Here is a 25,993-nt window from a genome sequence, read left to right as displayed (position 1 = left end):
GCGTGGGGGTTCCCCCAAAGTCCACACCAGACCCTTGTCCGAGCACGCTACCCGGCCGGCCAGGAAAGGGGGGCGAGCGAGCGCGCCCTCCCTCCTGAGCCGTACCAGGCCGCATGCCCTCAACATGGGGGGTGCCTTGGGGAAGGGGGGGCCGCGCGGCCCCCCCACCCCAAAGCACCTTGTCCCCATGTTGATGAGGACAAGGGCCTCTTCCCGACAACCCTGGCCATGGGTTGTCGGGGTCTGCGGGCGGGGGGCTTATCGGAATCCGGGAGCCCCCTTTAAGAAGGGGGCCCCCGGATACCGGCCCCCCACCCTATGTGAATGAGTATGGGGTACAATGTACCCCTACCCATTCACCTGTGAAATAAAGTACAAAAAAAAACACAACACAGGGAAAAAATATTTTATTGCACAGCTCCGGGGGTCTTCCGTCTTCGGGGGTCTTCTCGCCGGACTCCTCCGCTATCTGTGTGTAGCTCTTTTGCTAGCGGAGGAGTCCGGCTTTCTTCCTCCCCGCCGCCGGCCTCTTCTCCCGACTTCGGGGGTCTTGTCCCCCTCTTCGGTTCTTCTGCCGGGCCACCGCGCCTTCTTGTAGCTCTTTTGCAGGCGGTGGCCCGGTCTTCTGTCGCCGCTGCCTTCCGTTCTTCTGTCGCCGCCTTCGGTTCTTCTGCCGGGCCACCGCGCCTTCTTGTAGCTCTTTTACAGGCGGTGGCCCGGTCTTCTGTCGCCGCTGTCGTCGCTGCCGCCTTCCGTTCTTGTTCTTCTTCTTGTTCTTCTTCTCCTGGAGATGTTGACTCGACGAGCTCTCCGGCCGGAATGCCAGGGACACGCTCCGCTGCCACTTATATAGTGACAATGGGGCGGTGTCACATGGTATATGTCACATGGGTTGGTCACATGGTGACCCCGCCCCCTTACGATGTCATAGTCCCCATGTAACATCAACCCATGTGACCAACCCATGTGACATATACCATGTGACACCGCCCCATTGTCACTATATAAGTGACCGCACAGCGCGGCTCTGGCATTCCGGCCGGAGAGCTCGTCGAGTCAACATCTCCAGGAGAAGAAGAACAAGAAGAAGAACAAGAACGGAAGGCGGCGGCGGCGACGACAGCGGCGACAGAAGACCGGGCCACCGCCTGTAAAAGAGCTACAAGAAGGCGCGGTGGCCCGGCAGAAGAACCGAAGGCGGCGACAGAAGAACGGAAGGCAGCGGCGACAGAAGACCGGGCCACCGCCTGCAAAAGAGCTACAAGAAGGCGCTGTGGCCCGGCAGAAGAACCGAAGAGGGGGACAAGACCCCCGAAGTCGGGAGAAGAGGCCGGCGGCGGGGAGGAAGAAAGCCGGACTCCTCCGCTAGCAAAAGAGCTACACACAGATAGCGGAGGAGTCCGGCGAGAAGACCCCCGAAGACGGAAGACCCCCGGAGCTGTGCAATAAAATATTTTTTCCCTGTGTTGTGTTTTTTTTTGTACTTTATTTCACAGATGAATGGGTAGGGGTACATTGTACCCCATACTCATTCATATAGGGTGGGGGGCCGGTATCCGGGGGCCCCCTTCTTAAAGGGGGCTCCCGGATTCCGATAAGCCCCCCGCCCGCAGACCCCGACAACCAACGGCCAGGGTTGTCGGGAAGAGGCCCTTGTCCTCATCAACATGGGGACAAGGTGCTTTGGGGTGGGGGGGCCGCGTGGCCCCCCCTTCCCCAAGGCACCCCCCATGTTGAGGGCACGTGGCCTGGTACGGCTCAGGAGGGGGGGCGCGCTCGCTCGCCCCCCTTTCCTGGCCGGCCGGGTAGCGTGCTCGGACAAGGGTCTGGTGTGGACTTTGGGGGAACCCCCACGCCGATTTTTTTCGGCGTTGGGGTTCCCCTTTAAGCCCATTCCAGGCAGCGGAGCCCGCGACGTCTCCTTCGCGGGCCCCGCCTACCTGTACACGCGCTCGAAATGGGCGGACTTTCCGAGCGGGAACAGTTTGCTCATTTCGAAAGTAGCCTACACACGGGCGGACTGTTCGCTCAAACACAGTTTCAGCGGACAGTTTTTCGGAATTTCCGAAAGACTTTGTCCGTCCAACTGTCCGCTGAAACTGTCCGCTGAAAGCCCACACACGGGCGGACTGTCCGCCCAAACACTGTTCAGCGGACAAGGTTGGGCGAACAGTCCGCCCGTGTGTACGCGGCCTTAGAGTGATACACCTCTACTGGAAATGAGTTGCTGGGTGAGGGACATTATAGACATTCTACAGGAGTTCTGGGACCTTTTGGTCTGGGGGGACAAACTAACCTGTTAATGATAGGGACAGTTTCTTGTAAGCTAAAGAATATACCAAAAATGTGTGCTGGATTAGTATCGCAAATATCTAAATTATAGCTGAACCTCATAATTTAATGCAGCTCTGTATTCGTTAATACACCCTTATTAAACCAAAAAAAAAAAAAAAATAACGTAATACCGTATATTACAGTTTTCCAAGTGGTGGCTGCATTTGTTTTCTTTCTTTTAGGCTTTGTCCTTTCACATAGTGGTCTGGCCATTAACACACTTCATGTCTTAAGGTGTCTCTGCTCCACTGGAGGAACAATGGAGACACGTTTGAACAGCAGCACTGTCAATCTGGGGGGAGAGTAGTGTTAGATGGACTAGCACAGGGCTCAAAATTTCAAGTCCTGAACTACTAGCTCGGCATCAAGGGTTACTCGTCAACCAGTTGCCCCACCCATCCCCTACCCTGCCCCACCTATGTCCATCAATGCTGCTTCACCTGTGCCCAACAATGCAGCCTACCCATGTCCATCAATGGCACTTCTCCTGTGCCCAACGATGCAGCCTACCTATATCCATCAATACAACCTACCTGTGCCCAACAATGCAGCCTCACCGGTGCCCAACAATGCAGCCTCACCTGTGCCCATCAATGCAGCATGCCTGTGTCCATCAATGCTGCCTCACCTGTGTCCATCAATGTTGCTTCACCTGTGTCCATCAATGCTACCTCACCTGTGCCCAACCAGGCAACCTCACCTGTATCCATAATTGTCGCATCACCTGTGCCCTTCAATCCAGCCTACCTCTATCCATCAATGCAGCCTACCTGTGCCCAACAATGCACCCTACCTGTGTCCATCACTGTAGCCTACCTGTGTTCATCAATGCAGCCTACCTGTGTCCATTGTTGCAGCCTACCTGTGCCCAACAATGCAGCCTACCTGTGTGCATCAATGCAGCCTGGCTGTGTCTATAAATGCTACCTCACCTATGTCCATCAATGCTACTTCACCTGTGGCCATCAATGCTAGCCCCGGCTGTGCCCAACAATGCAGCCTTCCTGTGTCCATCAATGCTGCTTCACCTGTGTCCATCAAGGCAGCCTACCTGTGTCCATCAATGCTGCCTCGACTGTGCCCAGCAATGTAGCCTACCTGTGCCCATCAACGCTGCTTCACCTGCATCTATCAATGCAGCCTACCTGTGTCCATCAATGCTGCCTAACTGTGCCCAACAATGCAGCCTACCTGTGTCCATCAATGCTGCCTCACCTGTGTCCATCAATGCTACTTCACCTGTATCCATCAATGCTACCTCGCCTGTGCCCAGCAATGCAGCCTACCTGTGCCCATCAATGCTGCTTCACCTGCATCTATCAATGCAGCCTACCTTTGTCCATCAATGCAGCCTACCTCTTCCTAACAAAGCAGCCTACCTGTGTGCATCAATGCAGCCTGGCTGCGTCCATAAATGCATCCTACCTGTGTCCATTAATGCTTCCTCACCTGTGCCCAACAATGCAGCCTACCTGTGTCCATCAATGCTACCTCACCTGTGTCCATCAGTGCTGCTTCACCTGTACCCATCAATGCTGCCTCATCTATGTCCAACAATGCAGCCTACCTGTGGCCACCAATGCAGCCTACCTCCGTTCATAAATTCTACCTCACCAGTGTCCATCAATGCTGCTTCAACTGTGCCCAACAATGCAGGCTACATTTGTCCATCAATGCAGACTAACTGTGTCCATCAATGCAGCCTACCTGTGTCCATCAATGCTTCCTCATCTGTTTCCATCAATGCCACGTCACCTGTGTTCATCAACGCTGCCTCGCATGTGCCCATCAATGCTGCTTCACCTGTGTCCATCAATGCTTCCTACCTGTGTCCATCAATGCTGCCTCACCTGTGCCCAACAATGCAGCCTACCTGTGCCCATCAATGCAGCCTACCTGTGCCCATCAATGCTTCCTCACCTGTGTCCATCAATGCTGCTTCACCTGTGTCCATCAATGGTGCCTCACCTGTGCCCAACAATGCAGCCTACCTGTGTCCCCCAATGCTGCTTCACCTTTGTCCATCAACGCAGCCTACCTGTGCCTAACAATGCAGCCCAACTATGCAGAACAATGCAGCCTTTGTCAATCAACGCTGCTTCACCTGTATCCATCAATGCTGCTTCATCTCTGTCCATCAATGCCGCTTCACCTGTGTCCATCAATGCAGCCTACCTGTGTCCATCAATGCAGCCTACCTTTGCCCAACAATGCAGCCTACCTGTGTCCATCAAAACAGCCTAAATGTGTCCATCAATACAGCCTACCTGTGTCCATCAATGCAGCCTACCTGTGCCCAACAATGCAGCCTACCTGTGTGCATCATTGCAGCCTGGCCGTGTCCATAAATGCATCCTACCTGTGTCCATCAATGCTGCCTTACCTGTGCCCAACAATGCAGCCTACTTGTGTCCATCAATGCAGCCTACCTGTGACCACCAATGCAGCCTACCTGTGACCACCAATGCTGCCTCACCTGTGTCCATCAATGCTGCTTCACCTGTGCCCAACAATGCAGGCTACCTTTGTGCATCAATGCAGCCTAACTGTGTCCATCAATACAGCCTAACTTTGTCCATCAATGCAGCCTACCTGTGTCCCTCAATACTGCCTCACCTGTGTCATCAATTCTACCTCACCTGGGCCCAACAATGCAGCCTACCTGAGCCCATCAATGCTGCGTCACCTGCGTCCATCAAGGCAGCCTACCTGTGTCCATCAAAGCTGACTCATCTGTGCCCTACAATGCAGCCTACCTGTGTCCACCAATGCTTCCTCACCTGTGTCCATCAATTCTGCTTCACCTGTGTCCATCAATGGTGCCTCACCTGTGCCCAACAATGCAGCCTGCCTGTGTCCATCAATGCTGCTTCACCTGTGTCCATCAATGCAGCCTACCTGTGCCCGATAGGGATGATTCGACTCGAACATCGGCCGTTCATTTGTTCAGCGAAATCAGAACTTTGTGGACCGTTCACACCATATTCGTGTGACGCGAATGGCCCACAATGCACTACGCCATTGCAGTGCATTGCTGGCTCTTGATTGGCCAAGCATGCACTGTGACCCCGCATGCTTGGCTAATCACAGCGCCAGCAGCAAGGAGAGCCATAATTGTCCACAGGCAGGATGCCTGTGGCCAATTATAGCTCAGGGTGTTTAGTACACGCCCCACACTATATAAGGCCGCCAGCGCGGTGGCCTTGTGTAGTGTATTCCAGCGTGCAGGGAGAGAGGAGCATAGGCAGGGACAGTGTGTTCTTTTCTTGTGAATCTGCAGCAGTTAAAGTGGGTGTTGTGTGCCTCCAGCACAGTATACACCTGTAGCTACCCTTTATTGCTGGTGTTCTCTAATATAGGCATCCGCAGGAGTTAAAGTGGGTGTTGTGTGCCTCCAGCACAGTATACACCTGTAGCTACCCTTTATTGCTGGTGTTCTTTAATACAGGCATCCACAGCAGATAAAGTGGGTGTTGTGTGCCTCCAGCACAGCATACACCTGTAGCTACCCTTTATTGCTGGTGTTCTCTAATACAGGCATCTGCAGGAGTTAAAGTGGGTGTTGTGTGCCTCCAGCACAGTATACACCTGTAGCTACCCTTTATTGCTGGTGTTCTCTAATACAGGCATGAGCAGGAGTTAAAGTGGGTGTTGTGTGCCTCTAGCACAGTATACACCTGTAGCTACCCTTGATTGCTGGTGTTCTCTAATACAGACATGCGCAGGAGTTAAAGTGGGTGTTGTGTGCCTCTAGCACAGTATACACCTGAAGATACCCCTTATTGCTGGTGTTGTTCTGTTTCTGTAACACAGGCAGGCAGCTGCAGTAATTACAGTTGTGTACTGTGTCATCTGCTCAGTGTGCACCTAAATCTACCCAATTGATTGTTTTCCCATCTCCCTGCAGGCCATTGCTATGTCTGGAAGGCCAACAAGGAGAAGCAGACAGTCACGAGCCAATAAAAGAGGGCAAGCAGGCTCTGTGTCTAGAGACAACAGTGCTGGTCATGGACAAGGTGCATCGTCATCAACCCGTGGCCATGGGACATGCTTGTCCTTATTTTCGGCAGCTGGACGGGTTGAGCTGCATCATGCCGAAGACTTGGTAGAGTGGATGACCAAGCCCTCCTCATCCTCTCTCACCCAGGCTCAGGGTACTAGCAAAGCAGCTGCCAATGCGTCCTCTTCCCACGTCTCAATGTCATCAGTCACTCCTTCCCTAGACCCACCATGTCCTCCTGAGGAGTCCCCCAAACTGTTTGAGCACAGTGTTGAGTACATACTCCAGGAGGATGCCCAGCGTTTTAAAGGCTCTGATGATGATACCCAGCTAGAGGAAGGCAGTAGCGTGAGCGCAGAGAGAGGGGATGCTCAAGAAGGACAGCAATCTGGCAGTCATGTTCCACCAGCTGCAGCATACTGCCAGGTTTGCTCCAGTGATGAAGAGGGAGGGGATGATGAGGTCACTGACTCCATGTGGGTGCCTGATAGGAGAGAGGAGGAGGAGGAGGCACATTTCCAACAAGGCAGGATGCCCTCCAGGGGCCAGCTTAGGGGCAGCACACCGACTGAATCACACCGCAGAGTTCTGCCTGTGCAGGGTGCTGCCTCTGCACGTTATTTTTGAGACGAGTGCATCAGATCGCACCGTTGCTATTTGCAACATATGTCTCAAGCGTATCTAGCGTGGCCAAAACATCAGCCGCTTGGGCACCACATGCTTGACCAGACATATGTTGACCTGCCATGCAGCTCGTTGGCAAGTGTACCCACACCAAAGATCAAAGCGGACCTCTCCTTGCTCCTCATCAGCTGGGATCTACAAACCCACTAGACCTTCAGTCCTCTCTGAAACCTGCACTGAGAGGAATGAAGGTGTAGAATTAGGTGTGTCACAGCCAAGTACTTGCGGGCACTCTGCTAGCAGTACACCCACATCCAATTGTAGCAGGCAAATTTCCCTGCCCCAGCTGCTGGACCGTCGAAAGAAGTTCACTCCCAGCCATCCACATGCCCAGCGGTTGAATGCTAGTTTGGCTAAATTGCTAGCACTTCAACTGCTGCCTTTTCAGTTGGTAGACTCGGCCCCCCTCTGTGAGTTTGTGCAATGTGCGGTTCCTCAGTGGCAGGTCCCCAAACGCCACTTTTTCTCACGGAAGGCAATTCCGGCTCTCTACCAGCATGTGGAAGGCAATGTCCATGCCTCGCTGGACAGGGCAGTCAGCAGTAAGGTCCATATTACCACTGACGCATGGTCCAGCAGGCATGGACAGGGACGTTACCTATCCTTCACGCCCCATTGGGTCACTCTTCTGGCCAGCTGAGAAGGATGCAGGACAAGGTGCAGTAGTGTTGGAGGTTGTTCCACCACCACGCCTCCAAAATGCTACTACTGGTTGTGACACACCTCTCTCCTCCACCCCCTCCTCTTCTTCTTCCTCCATGGCCTCTTCTAGTGCTTTGTCCTCAGAACCAGTGGTGCTCCGTAGGCGTTCAAGGGGCTACGCAAGTACGCAGGCAAAAAGATGCCATGCCGTGCTTGTACTGGTTTGTTTGGGGGTCAGGAGCCACACTGGGGCAGATATTTTGTCAGCTCTGCAGGGGCAGGCCGAGAGGTGGTTGACGCCACGCTGCTTAAGCCAGGAATGGTGGTTTGCGACAATGGCACCAACCTCCTCTCTGCCCTCCGACAGGGACAACTGACCCATGTGCCTTGTGTGGCTCATGTCCTTAACCTGGTGGTGTAGCAGTTCCTGGGCAGGTACCCGGGCTTACAGGATGTCCTGAGGCAGGCCAGGAAAGTCTGTGTGCATTTACGATGATCATTTAATTTAATTTAATGTCAGTGCTCGGCTGGCTGAGCTCCAAAAGGAGCCCAAGAACCGCCTTATATTTGACATGCCCACCAGGTGGAACTCAACGTTGCCCATGCTGCAGCAGCTGCACACACAGCAGCGGGCCATCAATGAGTACCTGTGTGACTACGGCACCAGGACAGGGTCAGGGGAGCTTTTTTTTTTTCACCACGCCAGTGGGGCATGATCAGGGATGCATGCACTGTCCTGTCACCATATGAGGAGGCCACGAGGATGGTGAGCAGTGACAGTGCATGCATCAGTGACACTGTACCTCTTGTCCACCTGTTGGAGCACACGCTGCGTGGAATAATGGACAGGGCACTTGAGGCAGAACAGAGGCAGGAAGAGGAGGACTTCCTTGCCTCTCAAGGCCCTCTTTATCCAGACAGTGTTCCTGCTGTCGCACCCATCACACAGGAAGAGGACGAGGAGGAGGAGGCTTGTGTCAGCATGGAGGTGGAGCCTGACACTCAGCATCAGCAGTCTTTTAGGGATGATTTACAGTCCAAAGAAACCCATGGACTTGTACGTGGCTGGGAGGAGGTGGCTGCGGATCATATTGTCCTTAGTGACCCAGAGGACTCCGGACCGATTGCCTCAGCTAACCTATGCTGCATGGCTGCTCTGATCCTACAAAGCCTGCGGAAGGATCCTCGTATTCTTCGGATCCAGGAGAGGGACCATTACTGGCTGGCCACTGTCTTTGATCCATGGTACAAGGGTAAGGTTGCGGACCTTATCTTGCTACGCAGAGGGAGCAGAGGATGAGACCTCTCCGGGAGGCCTTGCAGAAAGGTCTGTGCAACACGTTCCCAGAGACTAGGAGGTTACAAACTCCTGGTCCTGGACATGTTGCTGAGGCTTCGGTCAGTCACAGAAGGAGCGGTGGAGAAGGTGGCCGTCTGAACGATGCATTCAGACAATTTTTTAGTCCGCAGCCCCAAGGTATGATCAGTTCCAGCAACCATCGCCAGTGTCTGATTTACATGGTGAAGGAATACCTAGGGGCAAGGTCAGACTTGGACACCTTTCCCACTGAAAATCCTCTGGCTTACTGGGTCTTGAGGATGGATCACTGGCCAGAGCTTGCACGGTATGCAATTGAGCTACTGGCCTGTCCTGCATCCAGCGTTCTTTCGGAACGCACCTTCAGTGCTGCTGGAGGCTTTGTAACCGATCACAGGGTGAGCCTGTCCACCGACTCGGTTGAACGACTGACCTTGATAAAGATGAATCAGTCTTGGATCACCACCAAGCACCTGAAGCTGATGTAACCGAATATATATATTTTTTAAATGTCACATCCTTTCAAGACTGCCTATGCTGATGCTGAATGACTGTCCTGTTATGTTGTCTGACTATCCTCTTCCCTGTTTAACAGGGGCATGTAATACAATTTTGCAGCAGGGCTCATTCCTGCACTCCAACTAGAGTATATGGGAGAGGTTGCAGCGTCGTGGCACCAGCACCAGTGCCTAAGGCCCAATTTTTCAGCCCCTGTTTAACAGGGACATGTAATACAATTTTTGATGCAATGCTTTGCAGCAGGGCTCATTCCTGCACTCCAGCTAGAGTATATGGGAGAGGTTGCAGTGTCGTGGCACCAGCACCAGTGCCTAAGGCCTAATTTTTCAGCCCCTGTTTAACAGGGGCATGTAATTACAATTTTTGATGCAATGCTTTGCAGCAGGGCTCATTCCTGCACTCCAACTAGAGTATCTGGGAGAGGTTGCAGTGTCGTGGCAACAGCAAGAAGTGCCTAAGGCCCAATGTTTCAGCCCCTGTTTAACAGGGGCATATAATTACAATTCTTGATATAATATTTCACAGCAGGGCCCGTTCCTGTGCCCACCGAGAGAAACTGTGAGGACTTATAGTGTTGTGGCACCAGCACCACCACCACAACCACCAAAGGCCCATTTTTTCTACCACTGTTCAACAATGGCATGTAATTAGAATTCTTGATATAATCGTTCACAGAGTTGGGTACAGGGTTCCCCTTAATATCTGTACAAGACCCAAAGGGGCTGGTAATGGGCAGGGGGTCTACCCATGGGAACTCAGTCTGCTTTCCTCCATTGATCAGTCTCCCTCCCCCCAGCACAGCCTTTTACTGGGAAGATCAGTGTGCTGCTGCTTCTCCTCCCCCAGCTCTTATGCAACTGAGAGGGAATGTGAGCACTTGTAAAAGATATTTATAATGTTTTTATGTTTTTATTTATATCTATATACAAATGTTTTGTCTTTCATTTCTATTTTAAACCAAATGAGTTGATTTACAAGGTGATAATTTAAAATCAATTTAATACATTGCAATTTTTTTTTTTATATTTAGGACTAGCGATTAAAATTTTAAAAGTTTCTTTGTCCTTAGGTAAAAAACAAATATCATGCATGACTATTTCATATTCACCACATACGTTTAGGAGGTGGAGCACTAGTGTTTGACAACTGACAACAAGTTTTTCAGCTCTTAACGTCTTTGCTGTAAACATAGTATTATTTAAGCTGGCCATACATGGATCAAAATTAGTCTGGTTCAGTAGGGATTTGCCGAATTATGATCCATATATGAGCACCTTATCTATCGATCGACTTGTGTACAACCAGCCTGACGGATTTTTCTTGAACGATTAGTGCCACCGGCTATGGCCAGAAACGCTAACCATTGCGTTCTGCCAGCAGGGAAGGTTACCTGAGCTCCCCACTGACAGAACACAATAGCACTGCAGGAGGGATTCCCCTATCAACACTATGTTGATGGGGAAATCGAGTATATTTTTTTCCTTCCCCCCGTGGTGGAAGGGAAGAAAATTGCATAATCTATGGTCAACCTTAGTTCCCTTCTGTTCAGTATACATGCAGATGAATGAGTTACAGGAGGGATACTCCCACTTCCTGTGTCTAGTTAATACAGAATATGTATGAAAGGGAGCATCAGTTCCAAGAACAACAGTCCAAAAATAAACAGCTCTTGTTTGACTCTTATTAGAAAGGGTGCCCCACAAAAACACTTAAATGGACCCTTAATTACAACACATAAGTGCAGCTGGTATACCTCTGCAGTTATATCCTTGACTAAATTCAATTTATATTGTTTAACCACTTGAGGTCCGCGCTACAGCTGAATGACAGCCACAGCACGGACCTGAATTTCCGGGAGGCTGTCATAGGACGTCCTCCCCTCTGTGTGCTCCCCGTGGTGCCCGCTGTGATCACTGAGTCACTGAGACTCGGGTGATCACGATCCGAGTAAGGGGCCGGTCCCGGCCCCTTACCACGTGATCAGCTTTCAGCCAATGACAGCTGATCATGTGTATAAACAAAAGCTCGGTAATCAGCTTTTTTTTCTCCTCACTGCCACCTATCAATGCCCACAAGTGCTACCTATCAATGCCCACAAGTGCCACCTATCAGTGCCTCATCAGTGCCACCTAGCAGTTCTGCCTTTCAGGTTAACCTATCAGTGCCCATCACTGCCACCCAGTGCCCATCACTGCCACCCTTCAGTGCCCATCACTGCCAGCTATCAGTGGCATCTATCAGTGCCACTTCTCAGTGCCCACCAATGCCACCTATCAATGCCCTTCAGTGCAACCCATCAGTGTCACCTCTCAGTGCCACCTATCAGTGCCGCCTATCAGTGCCCACCAGTGCTGCCTATCAGTGCCCACCAGTGCAGTCTATCGGTGCCCATCAGTGCAGCCTCATCAGCGTACATCAACGAAGGAGAAAAATTACCTGTTTGCAAAATTTTATAACAAAATATAAAAATATATAATTTTTTTTTTTTAATTCAGTCTTTTTAAAAAAATTTAACAAAAAATAAACACCACAGAGGTGATCAAATACCACCAAAAGAAAGCTTTATTTGTGGGGAAAAAATGATAACAATTTCATTTGGGTACAGTGTTGTGTGACTGCACAATTGTCATTCAAAATGCAACAGTCTTGAAAGCTGAAAATTGGTCTGGACAGGAGGGGGGTTTAAGTGCCCAGTAAGCAAGTGGTTAAAGCATCAGAATTTATCATTAGCAGGTTAAACTTTAGTCACACTCTGGTAATTTAGTCAAGTTGGTACCTCTGAGGTAAGTTGTCACTGTCTGTGTGCACCTACCCCTTCCCTTGCCAAATTAGGAACATTCACAAGTATTTAGGGCAACAGCTGACCCAAAAGACATTAGGCTCAACTCACAAAGCATTAACACAATTAATCATCATTTTCGGATCCCATTGGACTCAACTGAAAATAACTTTCACTTTTTTAACTACTTTAGATTTACAGAGAATTTTAATGTCTGAATAGTTTATAGAAGAAGTAGGGCCAAAGCTCTTTTGGCACTACTTCTCCTATGGATTACAGGAGCGCAGTTCCTTTTGTACTCCTGTGACCCATTTTTGGAAGGGGGAAAGATGCAGTTGGGATTGGTGCTGCAAGTGTGTATAGGCATTTTTTTTTTGATAAACTCATACTTTTATTTTAAAACAAGCTTCTTTCTTGAATGTAAAAGTGACCCAGGCTGCTTTATAGCTGCCTGATCACTTTATGTAACTTGCAGGGGACAGGCCTCTTCCACTGTGGTTTTCTGTCTCTCCCGCTCCTGTTTTTCAGGATGGTGATCAGGAGGAGAACATACATTCTCCAATCTACTTGTGTGTGAAGACAGAAACACTCAGCTTTGAGCATTTCTAGATTTGAAGCTGTACATTCTTGACTCCTGTTGTCAAGGAAGGAGCTAATCAAGCATGGTCTGTGCTTGATCAGCTGCAGTGGAGGGCAAGAATGACATTGTGGATATAATAGACCCCTGATGTCTCCATAAAGAAAACCGGTCCCCTACCCAATGATTTCACTAACTTGTTAGCCCACTTATGATAGCAATAAAGTTATAACACAAAAACTAAATCGAAAACAGTAAAAAATAAAAATAAAATTAAAAGCAATACCATTGCCCTGTGCACACACACACACACACACACACACACACACACACAGATGCAAACATGTGCTAAGGGCACACCTGTGTATGTAAACAGTGATTGCGCCACATGTTATATATCGCCGTGAATGCTGCAGTGTGAGAATAATTCTATGCCCCTCATTTAAAGTTTGTTCTAAACTGATTAGCTGTAAACACATTTAACCACTTAAGGACCGAGCCTCTTTCTGAAATTTGTTGTTTACATGTTAAAAATATTTACATTTTGCTAGAAAATGACTTAGAACCCCCATACATTATATATATATTTTTCTAACACACTAGAAAATCAAATGGCGGTCATTGCAATACTTTCTGTCACACCGCGGTCTTACAAGCGCACTTTTTTTTAGAAAACATACCATTTTTTTAATTAAAAAATAAGGCAGTAAATTTAGCCTCATTTTTTTTATATTGTAAAAGATAATGTTACGTCAAGTAAATTGATACCCAACATGTCACGCTTCAAAATTGCATCTGCTTGTGGAATGGCAACAAACTTTTACCCTTAAAAATCTCCATAGGCAACGTTTAAAAAATTCTACAGGTTGCATGTTTTGAGTTGCAGAGGAGATCTAGGGCTAGAATTATTGCTCTCGCTCTGCCGATCCCGGCGATATCTCACATGTGTGGTTTGAACACCGTTTTCATATGTGGGTGCTGCTCACGTATGCGTTCGCTTCTGCATGCAAGCATTCAAAAAAACTTTTTTTTTCTTATTCATTTTACCTTTTATTTTTACACATATTTTTACAGAAAAATGGTGTCACTTTTATTCCTATTACAAGGAATGTAAAAATCCCTTGTAATAGAAAAAAGCATTACAGGAACTCTTAAATATGAGCTCTGGGGTCAAAAAGACCTCAGATCTCATATTTACACTAAAATGCAATAAACAAAAATTAAATGTAATTTAAAAAAATAACGTTGCTTTAAGTTTGCAGAAGTAACTTTTTGACGTTCCTTGTGCCCTGCAATGGTATGGAGATGGGTGGGGACCATCTTCCCCTCACTCATCTCCATAATAAGCCAGGGAGAGGACCCGATAGCCTCCACCGCTACCGATGGCTCCGGTAAGCGGCGGAGAGCACCGGAGAGCGGCGGGAGGGGGGCCCTCTCCCGCTGCCGATAAAAGTGATCTTTTGGCGAATCAGTCGCAGAGACCACTTTTATCTGAAACCAGACTGCTCACTGAGGAAAAGGATACCTGGGTTATGGTAGCTAGCTGCTGCCATAACAATCATATCCCTCTTCAAAGTGCTGACGTATGCCGGCGTGAGCCGGTCTGGTTGTGGTTAAAGAGCCACCGGTTTTTTGCTGTGTTGTGGGTACATTCAGCTTTGAGACTTGATGTACTTGGTATCTATTAACTCAACAATATCTCATCTTTTATTTCATAGAAAGAAATTGTGTAGTAAATGTGTTTGTGTGCAATTAAATTAACTTTACTATTTTTTTTTTTACTGAAAATTTAGATTTAATAAACAGTTGCCTAAGTAGCATACAAAATAAACAAAATGCAACTACCATCTTTTTATTCTACAGGTCCTCTGCATTCAGAAAATATATAATGTTTAGTGGAGAGGGAGGAGGACAGTTCTAGGTAAATTTGCAAATACAAATACAGATTTTAACGTGTGGGAAAAATGAAAATATTGCTCCGGAGGGGAAATGGTTAAACTAAGGTTGCTTATCCTGGCGTTTTAGCTTCCTGATCTGAGCCTATTGTGAAGCAGTTGGACCGTGAATGTCCAACCGTTCAGTGGCGTCTGCATCCACTTTTATGTACATGTAGGATTATCTCTTCTGCTTTCTAATTAATCACTGTGTCTTCTTTGATTAATTGGTGCCTTTGTTCATGATTGTAGTTTTGCCCAAGAGAATTTTCATCAATTATACAAGCAGGACACAAGTTTATCTCTCTAATTCAAGAACACTTCCAATGTGAAAAATAGCCACGGGACACGAGAGTTCCTCCAGTTCATATATTTTGCCAGTTTTTTTTTTTTTTATCATTTACAATAATTACTGTAAAATACTTTCTAAGAACTGTCAGAAAAAAAAGATATCTTTTTAACCTTAGATGAAATGAAGTCTGGACAGCCATATGTACTTAAATAACCTGTGAAAGTCATTCTGCTTGTGTAATGCTTGGACATAGATTCTACACTTGCTATGAAAGTCATCGATTGATCCTCTGTGTTAACAACTGACATAACAACTGTCATGAGATGTAGGTCTGGGAGGTTTCCTATTACATATCGTGTCCTGGACATCAGGGGTCTCCAACCCTCCGGCCCGCAGACAGGTACAGGTTTATAGCCAGTTGATGACTGGGCCGCACAGCGGGAGATAAGTGGTGACCATGGTCCGGATAGGACTATTACCTCCCGCTATGCGGCCATGCCTGTGTCTCTTCTCCCGCCCCGCCTTTCTATCAGCAGGGGGCGAGAGGAGCTTCAGAGAGCGGGAGCCTTCATAATATCAAGTGTGTAAGCACTTGCTTGTTAAAGTGGTTGTATACCCCAATTTGTCAATTGTACCTACAGGAAAGCCTATAATAAGGCTTACCTGTACGTAAAATTAAAATCTCCTAAACCATATATTCACTTTGCATGCAGCCGCTGACGTCAGGGGTGCATGCACTCTGAATGCCTGGCTGAAGGTCAGGCAGGACCTTGCCGGGAAGAAGACTCCCGCACGCATGCGCTGGATTGACGTCATCACGCCTCCGGCCACTCACAGCGCCAGAGCCGCAAACCCGGAAGAAACGCAGAGGGCAAGATGTCAGCTCCCTCCGCGTGGACCGGGCTGCAATACGATCTAAGGTATTTCATAATAAGCTAGTATGCGGTGCATACTAGCTCATTATGCCTTTGCCTTGCAAGGTTTTTTCTTTTTCTTTTTTGATGTGCGCGTATACAACCACTTTAATATGATAAATTGGGCAGCTTTCACCCTCTGTCCAGATCTGCAGCTCTTCCCGCCCCCTGCTCTGATGACAGGATGACATCATTGGTGAAGCAGGAGACCCTGGATAGGATACACAGGTTGAATCCTGCCTCTGCCCTCCTGAAGGTAGCATTATGCAGGGGAGGCTGAGCGTAAAAGGGGCACGGTGAGTAGAGAGAAAAGGGGGGGGGCATGACTGCTATGAGTGCTGTGATTGGGGGGCTGTGATGGGGGGGTGTGATTACTGGGGGCATGTTACAGTTAATTTATATTACAGTGGCTCTTTACAGTGCAGTCCCCTTCACCCCCTTCACATCACAGCCCCCCTTTACATCATAGTACCCTGTTACATCACAGTGGCCCTTTACAGTGCAGTCCCTTTCCCATCATAGCACCCCCTTTACAGTGCAGTCCGCATTACATTAATATAAAGGGGACTGGACTCTAAAGGGACACTGTGATGTACAGGGTACTGCACTGTCAAGCAAAGGGGGAGGGGGGGCTGTGGTGTGCAGGGGAACCGAGGACACTCTGGGACTTCTTTAAAGGGGGAATTGTAATGTAAAGGGGTGCTGTGGACACTGATATAAAGGGGGGACCTTACTGTAAAGGGGACTTGTGAAAGAGGGCTGAGGACTTACTCTGTGAATCTGCCATCATCAACTGCCCAGAAAACAACCCCTCCCCCCACTGGTCCCCGGTGCAAAAAAAGTTGTACATGCACAGTCACACCTTTACCGAAATACGATTACTTCTTCGTTTTTTTCCTTTGGTGTTCTTTAGTTATGCACTCCGGCAGAATCATTTAAATAAAATTAATGTAAAGCTGATTGAATTTTAAGCAGGATATCCAAAGCTGTTTTTTTGTTCTATCATTGGCAGAGAACACAGGCTGACCTGGTGATATCAATAGATAGATGAGGGGTACAGCAATTAACCCTCAAAGCACTATATCAACTAGGAGCTGCAGAACAGCAGGCAAACACCATGGGGGCCTATATATATATATATATATATATACAAAACCATCACAAATTCTGACTGTATTTTGCTTAATATGTTGATTTCCTATGATTGTCAGCTCCATCTAGCTGCCATCATGCTTTTTTTTATTCCTGAAATACCTCAATTAGGAAAATCATATTTTGGCCACTAGATGGAGCTGACTATAATAGGAAATCAACATACTAAGAATTTACAATGGGAATTAGAATGCTAGTGACATTTTATTCCACATTTTTTTTCTTTATAAATATAAACTATAAATATTTAATCAAGTATTCTCATTTTCAATGATCCCTGACAGCTTTTCCTATTACAGCTACCCAAGCTTGATTGCTCATTTTTGGCTACATGTCAGCAGCATGAATCACTCCCTGGATTCCTATACATCGTAGAGACCACCTTCTCAGAGATTCTGACTTTACTCCCCTGTGGAGCATCTTCCTGCTGCAACTGGAGGAGTCTTGCCCCTCCTGCTGCATTCTCTCTAATATGGAAAAATATGAAAAACCAATCGTGAAAGCCATCTCTTCTAATGGTTACCACATGCGGGCTCATGGAATCTTACCACGGGAGTTCCTAAAGCTGGCTACACATTATACAATTTTCTTGTTCACTTTCCTTTAGATTTACCTTTAACTATGTAGTGCAAGAGCCTGCCTGATTGCAATTTGAAAGTGTTCAGGTTGACCTCATATTATATGATTTTGGTAAATCTAAAGGAAAATTGTACAAAAAAATTGTATAATGTGTAGCCAGCTTAAGACATAAAAAGCTAACTGAAACTACTGGCATCTACCCAAATCTGAACATCAGCTTAGGATATAATGGCCATTTAATTAGGCTGATGTCACCTTCTTAGAGGACGTTTACCAATCGTGCTGCAAGTAAGACGATCCAAATAATTAAGATGGTAGGTGGTTAAATATTAGTATCTAGACCAGTTTTTTTCAACCAAGGTTGTGTGGAACCACAGGGGTCCTCCAGTGGTCGCAAACGGTTCCCAGAGAAAAGGGCAGCAGCAGATTGATCTCTATCTACACTGACCACAAATGTAAGAGGTAATTTCTACACTGATGATCATTTGGGGTCATTTCCACACCATCCACTACCGTAAGGGTTCACTTCCACACCGACCACCACCATAAAGTGTCACTTCTGCTCTAACCAGAAATGAAGTAGGACCCCTCTACACCAACCACCACTGTAATGAGTCATTTTTACACTAACCAACATGGGGACAATTCTACAGTGACCACTAATGCAAGGGGACACTTCTGAACTAACTACAAAAGTAAAGGGTCACTTCTACACCTCTACACCGACCAACAATGTAAGGGGTCACTTCTACATTGAACCCTACTGTAAGCTGTCCCTTCTACTGACCAACATTGTAAGGAGAGTCTTCTAAGCTGAACCCTACTGTAAGGGGTCCCTTCTACACTGACCAACATTGTAAGGAGACTCTTCTACACTGAACCCTACTGTAAGGGGTCAGTTCTACACTGACCAACAATGCGAGGGAACACTTCTACAGTGAACCCTACTATAAGGGGTCCCTTTTACACTGACCAATAATGTAAGGGGACACTTCTACACTGAACCCTACTGTAAGGGGTTCCTTCTACACTGACTAACAATGTAAGTGGTCACTACTACACTGAACCTTTCTGTAAGGGGTCCCTTCTAGACTGACCAACATTGTAAGGGGACACTTCTACACGGATCCCTACTGTAAAGGGTCCCTTCTATATTGAACAACAATGTAAGGAGTCCCTACAATGAACAACATTGTAAGGGGACATTTCTACGCTGAACACTACTGTATGGGGTTCCTTCTACACTGGCCAACAATGTAAGGAGTCACTACTACACTGAACCCTGCTGTAAGGGACACTTCTACACTGAACTCTACTGTAAGAGGTCTCTTCTACACCAACCACCAGCGTAAGTGGTAACTTCTACACCAACCACCACTGTAAGGGGACACTTCTGCACTGTCCACCAATGTAAGGGGACACCTCTACATTGAACTCTACTGTAAAGGGTCACTTCTACACCAACCGCCACTGTAAGGGATCACTTCTGAACTGACCAACAATGTAAAGGGTCACTTGGCCATTATTATTATTAATGTAATTTCATAATTATTAACTAAAATTCTATTTTTTAAGTCTCTACAAAACTGCTGATCCTGGGAATGTACCATAAGCTGTTTATATGATCATTTTAGTAAGGGTTCCCTGAGACCTGAAAACGGTTTCAAGGGTTCCTCCATGATAATAAAAAAGAAAGGTTGAGAAAATCTGATCTAGACGTCAAGTTTTTTCTCTAGCTGAGCCTCCATTTCTCACCATATCACATACCTCCTGCCTCTGCCGAGTATAAGACTGACACAACTGTCCACGAAACTGTTAATAAGACAGGAGAGATGGAGGGCTATGCTGAAGGAAAGATATCTGACAGTTGCTGTGAAGATTATGAGTGGTCCACAGGCTGCAGAGGGTAGATAGGAAGAGAATACCTAGGCTTGGAGTTTGGACCTCAGGAGTCTAGAAAGGGTTCAAGATTGTAATTTGTAACCGACACACAAAGAGGCAAAGAGAGTCACTTACTTGTGCAATTCAGGAGAGTCAGTAGGTAGGTATCAGGTATCCAGAGAAGAAGATGAGAGGCAGCCAGGCATCAGGAGGGAGGAGAGAGCTATCAGATGTGATGTGTGCTTACCAGCTGGGTGACTCCTACTAGCTAGCTCACTCTTCTGCCCTTGTGGTTGCCCCCCCCACCCACCCACCCCCTGATCTCTCTGCTGCCCCCTATTCTTCACCTCTCCCCCTTATCTGATGGTGTCATTCTCTCCTCTTAACCCCTTATCACTAGTTCTCTTCTAAACTACCTAGCAGCCTGTGCTCCCTTTGACTTGCTGCTCTCCCTAACAAAACCTGTGCTCCCCAATGTCAGCTCAGACCCCCAACAGCCCCCAGAGATTGGCTTTACTGGAGGAAAGCTCGCAGCTTCTGCGGGAGAAATGAAGAGATCTCAGCAGACGGACAGACTCATTATGGGAAATCAGCTGCTGTTGCTAGGAAACCAAATTCTTTTTTATCTGGAATCTGCCAGCAACAGAAAACAAATTATTCCGAATCCTTCTCACACCTTCTGCTGTTCCCGGGTGTGCACACAGCGAGCGCATCCAGCACCCTTCGCTCCTGTGCTGCTCACATTGCTCTGCTCTTCATACATTGCTGTGTCCCCAGGATCGCAGCTATTCCTGCTCCCATATTCACCCAATCTGCTCAGTCTGCCCTTACTGCTTCATGCAGAAAATACACAGAGACACATGAAGAGCAATCTGTTCATCTAGGATCCAGCACCTTCCTCTTCAATGGCTCCAGCACCTTCCTCTTCAATGGATCACGCACCTTCCTCTTCAATGGCTCCAGCACCTTCCTCTTCAATGGCTCACCTCTTATACCATTATGTCCTCCTACCTTATACCTGTACCTGCTCTCAGATGGTCCTTGAGGGGGGATTGGTGGGCACAACTCGATCTGTAGCATGCAGGAACCAACCAGGCACCTTTTTACATGTGACAAACCTGAAAGCTGATTGGTTGCTTTGAGCTCCACATTAGCTCCAGTTTTCAGAAATCAGTTGTAGAGCTTAGGGCCAGATCTGGACTGTGGTGGCTGCATTGGTTTTATCTTCTCTGGTCAGTAAAACACCTCCTGTTTTAGTGAGACTTAAAGTGGTTGTACAGGCAGAAGAGTTATTATCTTAATACATTCTATGCATTAACCACTTGCTTACTAGGCACTTAAACCCACTTCATGTCCAGGCCAATTTTCAGCTTTCACTGTTGTCACTCTTTGAATGACAACTGCGCGATCATGCAACACTTTATCCAAATTACATTTTTATCATTTTTTGTACACAAATAGAGCTTTCTTTTGGTGATGTTTAATCACTGCTGTGTTTTTTGTTTTTTTTTGCTAATAAAACAAAAAAAGACAGAAAATTGTGAAAACAAAACAAAACCGTTTTATAGTTTGTTATAACATTTTGCAAACAGGTAATTTTTCTCCTTCATTGATGTGCGCTAATGAGGCTGCATTGCTGGGCTGCACTGATAAGGTATCACTGATGGGCACTGATAGGTGGCACCGGTTGGCACTGATAAGCTGCACTTACAAGGCAGCACTGATGGACACTGATAGGTGGCGTTGGTGGGCACTGATGAGGGGGCACTGGTGGGCACTTATAGGTGGCACTGAAGGGCATTGGTAGGTGGCACTGAAGGGCACTGCTAGGTGACACTGATAGGCAACACTTATAAGTGGCACTGATGGGCACTGATCTCATTGACCCGGTGATCACAGAGTGCACCGCGGGAGGAGGAGGGCGTCTCTCAAATTTTTTCCGTCTTATTTTCTGACAATATAATCCGATCGGACCTTTTCCGTCAGATTTTCCGACCGTGTGTACAGGGCATAAGAATTGGTAAGCTGCAATATAATGAACATTTGCTTTTGGGTTTAATACCACTGTTAGGCTTGGTTGGCCCCTCATGCACAGAAATTAAAGCTGAACTCTGGAACTCTGGAAAAACTATCAACTGAAATATATTTCTCAAATTATATAAATCCACTTTGTATGCAGCAAATGCATTTTCAAACCTAGTTATTATTTTGTAAAAGTAGCAATGACAGCATCATTGTGCTGTACGTAGCCTGTGCACAGAGCAGAGCTGTGGGAGGGACCCAGCAGACCCACTACATGCTGGGGGCGGAGACAAGACCAGTCACACTGCACAAGGAGAGAGGGCAAGAGTGCCCGATCTTTATTACAGAGAACTCCTGCACAGAGGTAATGTTTCACAAGTTTCACATTAGATTAATGCACAGATCTAAAAAAAAAATACACAAAGCACATCAAGATTCAAATAAGAATATCAGGTCGGGCAGTGGGACTTTCTAGGATGGCATCGGGAGGTTGTCGAGCAATGGCAGTGGGCACTTGCAAGGTGGCAACAGTGGGCCTTCACATCTTGGGTTCTTCCAGGCCCAAGCACATGGGCGAGACGTCCCCTCTGGCCAGTGGGGGGCGCAGGCACGGTGGCACTAATGGGTGTCCACATCCCGCTGGTGATGCAAGACACCAGCGGAATTGAAGGGTTATTTAAAGCCCCACCAATGGCAATGGATGTAGTGTCATGGCCACCAGTGGAGGAAGGTCCATGTGAGACAATTCTGATTTGAATAAGGTATGAATTAAGACAGAGAATTGGGCTTTATCCCTCATATGACTGCTAGTGTCCTTGTGGACAACCCCATCTGGTGCATGACCTTCCTTTTAACATCTATTTAGTCACCCAGTGACCTTTGGCATCCTTGGTAAGATGATCCCCCAAATGACTCAAAAAAAAAATATGTGTTTTTGTATTTCAACATATATGGTTGTATTTCAAAGAAAAAAGATTTCTATGTAGGTATTGGCATTTTGGAATGTTGGTTCACTTACAAATGTCGTGTTTTATTTTTAATGGCATTACATACAGTATTCCTAAGTCTAAACGCGGACCTGAAGCCTTTTTCTAAGATCTTGGCGATGCGGCTCCAACAGTACTTACCCTCCCTGGTCCATTTGGAGAGACGGGAGGAGAGATTTTTTTTTTGTTTTTGTTTGTAAATATAGAGGTAAGAGAGTGCTATACACTTCAGGAATATATAGATAGAATCCCCCAGGATGGAGTCTAAGATATACTTTGATTAAGGGTGGGAGATGACTTCTGCCTTGATGTAATGGGGGGGATTATAATTCTAATAAGATAGTTGATTTTTTTTGTATTTAGAGTGCATGGTCGTGGTCTTGGAAGAAAATTAATTTATATGTATATTAGATTAGCATATAGGCATGCATAATATGTTATATTTGATGTTGATAAAGTGTTTGCCTTTCTTCCTCTTAAAACCAATAAAATATTAAATGGGAAAAAAAAAAAACTGATGAAAATACAAGATACATTCTGAAAAACCCTAAAACTAGAAACATATTAGCCAACACAGCCTATAAGATATAAGGAAAATATAATGCGAACACAGGTATCACAATAGTTAATGTGCCATGGGAGATTAATAGGGATGAGCCGAACACCCCCCGGTTCGGTTCGCACCAGAACCTTCAAACGGACCAAAAATTCATACGAACCTTAGAACCCTATAAGTCTATGGGACTCGAACGTTCGAAATCAAAAGTGCTAATTTTAAAGGCTAATATGCAAGATATGCAACAGGCAGCACCAGCAATAAGGGGTATCGTCAGGTGTATACTGTGCTGGAGGCACACAAAACCCACTTTAACTCCTGCAGATGCCTGTATTAGAGAACACCAGCAATAAAGGGTAGATACAGGTGTATACTGTGCTGTGCTGGAGGCACACAACACCCACTAACTCCTGCAGATGCCTGTATTAGAGAACACCAGCCAAAAAGGGTAGATACAGGTGTATACTGTGCTGGAGGCACACAACACCCATTTTAACTCCTGCAGATGGCTGAGAAAAGAACCCTGTCCCTGCCTATCTTGCTCTTTCCCTGCACGCCGGAACACACTACACAAGGCTGCCGCGCTGGCGGCCTTATATAGTGTGGGGTGTGTACTAAACCCCCTGAGCTATAATTGGCCATAGGCATCCTGCCTGTGGCCAATTATGGCTCTCCTCGCTGCCGGCGCTGTGATTGGCCAAGCATGCGGGGTCAGAAGTACATGCTTGGCCAATCATGAGCCAGCAATGCACTTCGATGGCGTAGTGCATTGTGGGCCGTTCGTACCACACGAATTTGGTGCGAACGGTCCACAAAGTTCTGAATTCGCCGAACAGACGAACGGCCGTTGTTCAAATTGAAGATGCGTTCAAGTCGAACACCGAGCTCATCCTTAGTGATTAAGTAACTGCATCCAACTGACTGAACACAACCCAAATATGGTTAGGCATTATTCAGAAAATCATTACTTGGAATTTTAACTGTTTAGGAATATATTGTCCCTAGGATTGTCACAACAGTACCTATTAACGTGCAGGAGAGAAACGAGCAGGCGAGAGCCCCACCGGCCACCCCTTATGGGATCACGCTGTGGATGGGGGGACCGCCGCTCCACGCCTCCCCTCCATTCGTTTTTATTAGCATTTAAACCGGACAAGATTTAAAGGCAAAATATTGTTTGCATGAGATCAGCCTTTCCGTGTACACAGTGTCTTGAAGTACTAAATAAGTGAACAGTTATGTATACTCTATCAAAGATGATTATTGTATCTCTCACCGCTTTATACTTAGACTCGACAAACTATATGAAAAACCTGTAGTATGTAATGAGTGACCTGGCAAAAACATGGAGAACCTCAAAAAATAAAGTAAAAAACAAAAAGGGGAGGGGCTGAGTTACCTCTTTCTTGGGTCCCTATCCTTACCCTTGGCTTTATTAAGCCAAAGAAGAGGACTCCGTACCTTGTGACCATATGGCCTTTTTCCGCTTGCTGAACTCTCATACAAGATTCGTCCGACAAATATTTTATCCATGGTTCCCAGACCCTGTCAAAGACTAGCTGTTTATCCATTAATATCGCTGAGAGGCGTTCATTGATCATGATCCAGGACAACTTTGCTTTCACCATGTCGAAGGGGATCATGGGCGTTCTCCAGGATCTAGCTACTGCTATCCTAGACGCCGTAAAGATAAATGATATGAGTTTCTTGGTGTGTCTTGGCACTCCTTCTATTTGGTTTCCCAACAGCGCCTGTTGTGGTGATTTAGTTAGATTTACCTGGGATAGTGAGTAGATAAAATTATAAATGCGTATCCAAAAACGCCTTACTTTAGGGCATGTCCACCATATATGGTATACTGTGCCTTCTATACCACATCCCCTGAAACATAGAGGGGAGGTACCTGGGACAAATATTGCCACTCTCACTGGTACCATGTACCATCGCAGTAGAACTTTATAATTCGCCTCTATCAGTGAGGTTTTGTTATATGATTTTGAGGCGAATTGTGCAATTTTAACCCATTTGTCAATTTCCATCAATGCCTCTATATCCTGTTCCCACTTGTTCATATAAATAGTTTTTCTGACTTTGAGGACAAGATACTGCATATTTTCGAGATGTGGCCTGTATGCTTATCAAACGACCTGCACAGGTATTCCATTGGAATTTGTGGAAGTGGAAGTTGTACGCTGTAAAGCCTTCATATAAGGCACTCTGAAGGTAATGATATAATTCCGTGTTAGGGAATTGATACTTTTCTATCAGGGTTTGTTTTGATAAGATACCTTTGTGGTCACACATATCGGCAATACGTATCAGGCCCTTGTTCGTCCACCATGCAAACTCTTGAGGATTAAGACATCGGGTTTCCAGTCAACAGGGCTAGGGGAGAATGGGTGGATCTGAATTTATGAGGCTTCATCAATCTGTCCCATAGACTTAGGGAAAAAGATAAGGTAGGACACAATATAATTGGTCTATCTCTCATGCGCAGCCACATCATGTGATTAATCGGTTTAGTGGGGGGAGAGACGATTCAATTTTCATCCAAGATGGTTGAATTTGTCAGGAGTGGGAACGGATTAATTGGGCTAGCTGTGCTGCCTCAAAATATTTGGTCAGATCCAGAACCCCCAGGCCTCCCTCAATTGGGTGTATAGAAACTAGAGTTACGACAGGACTAGAAAAGGAAGTCAATCTCACCGCTTTTATTGGCGAGATTGACACCTTGCGAGCCCCATCGCCTGGTATGGATTTTAAGGGTAGCCTCTTACACCGATAAAACGGCATGGGGGTCCCCACAAGGTCCATACCAGACCCT

At 46.8% G+C, this 25,993-nt stretch overlaps 1 protein-coding gene across 1 annotated transcript in view; it reads right to left on the bottom strand.

Moving 5' to 3' along the window:
- The window catches only part of LOC143960725 (neuropeptide Y receptor type 1-like), a 33,386-nt gene extending 13,489 nt beyond the window's left edge, over positions 1-19,897 (bottom strand). The window contains exon 1 of the mRNA XM_077469554.1: positions 19,741-19,897. The gene's annotated coding sequence lies outside the window, so the exon portion shown is untranslated. The remainder of the gene's footprint in view (positions 1-19,740) is intronic.
- Positions 19,898-25,993: the final 6,096 nt, after the last annotated feature.

Source organism: Lithobates pipiens, unplaced genomic scaffold (assembly GCF_037356315.1).
Source record: "Lithobates pipiens isolate NorthernLeopardFrog02 unplaced genomic scaffold, aLitPip1_a1.2 Scaffold_8, whole genome shotgun sequence".
In the NCBI taxonomy this organism is placed as follows: domain Eukaryota; kingdom Metazoa; phylum Chordata; class Amphibia; order Anura; family Ranidae; genus Lithobates; species Lithobates pipiens.
The sequence above is the reverse complement of the archived record's forward strand: the minus strand, read 5'-3'. Positions and strand labels throughout refer to the sequence as shown.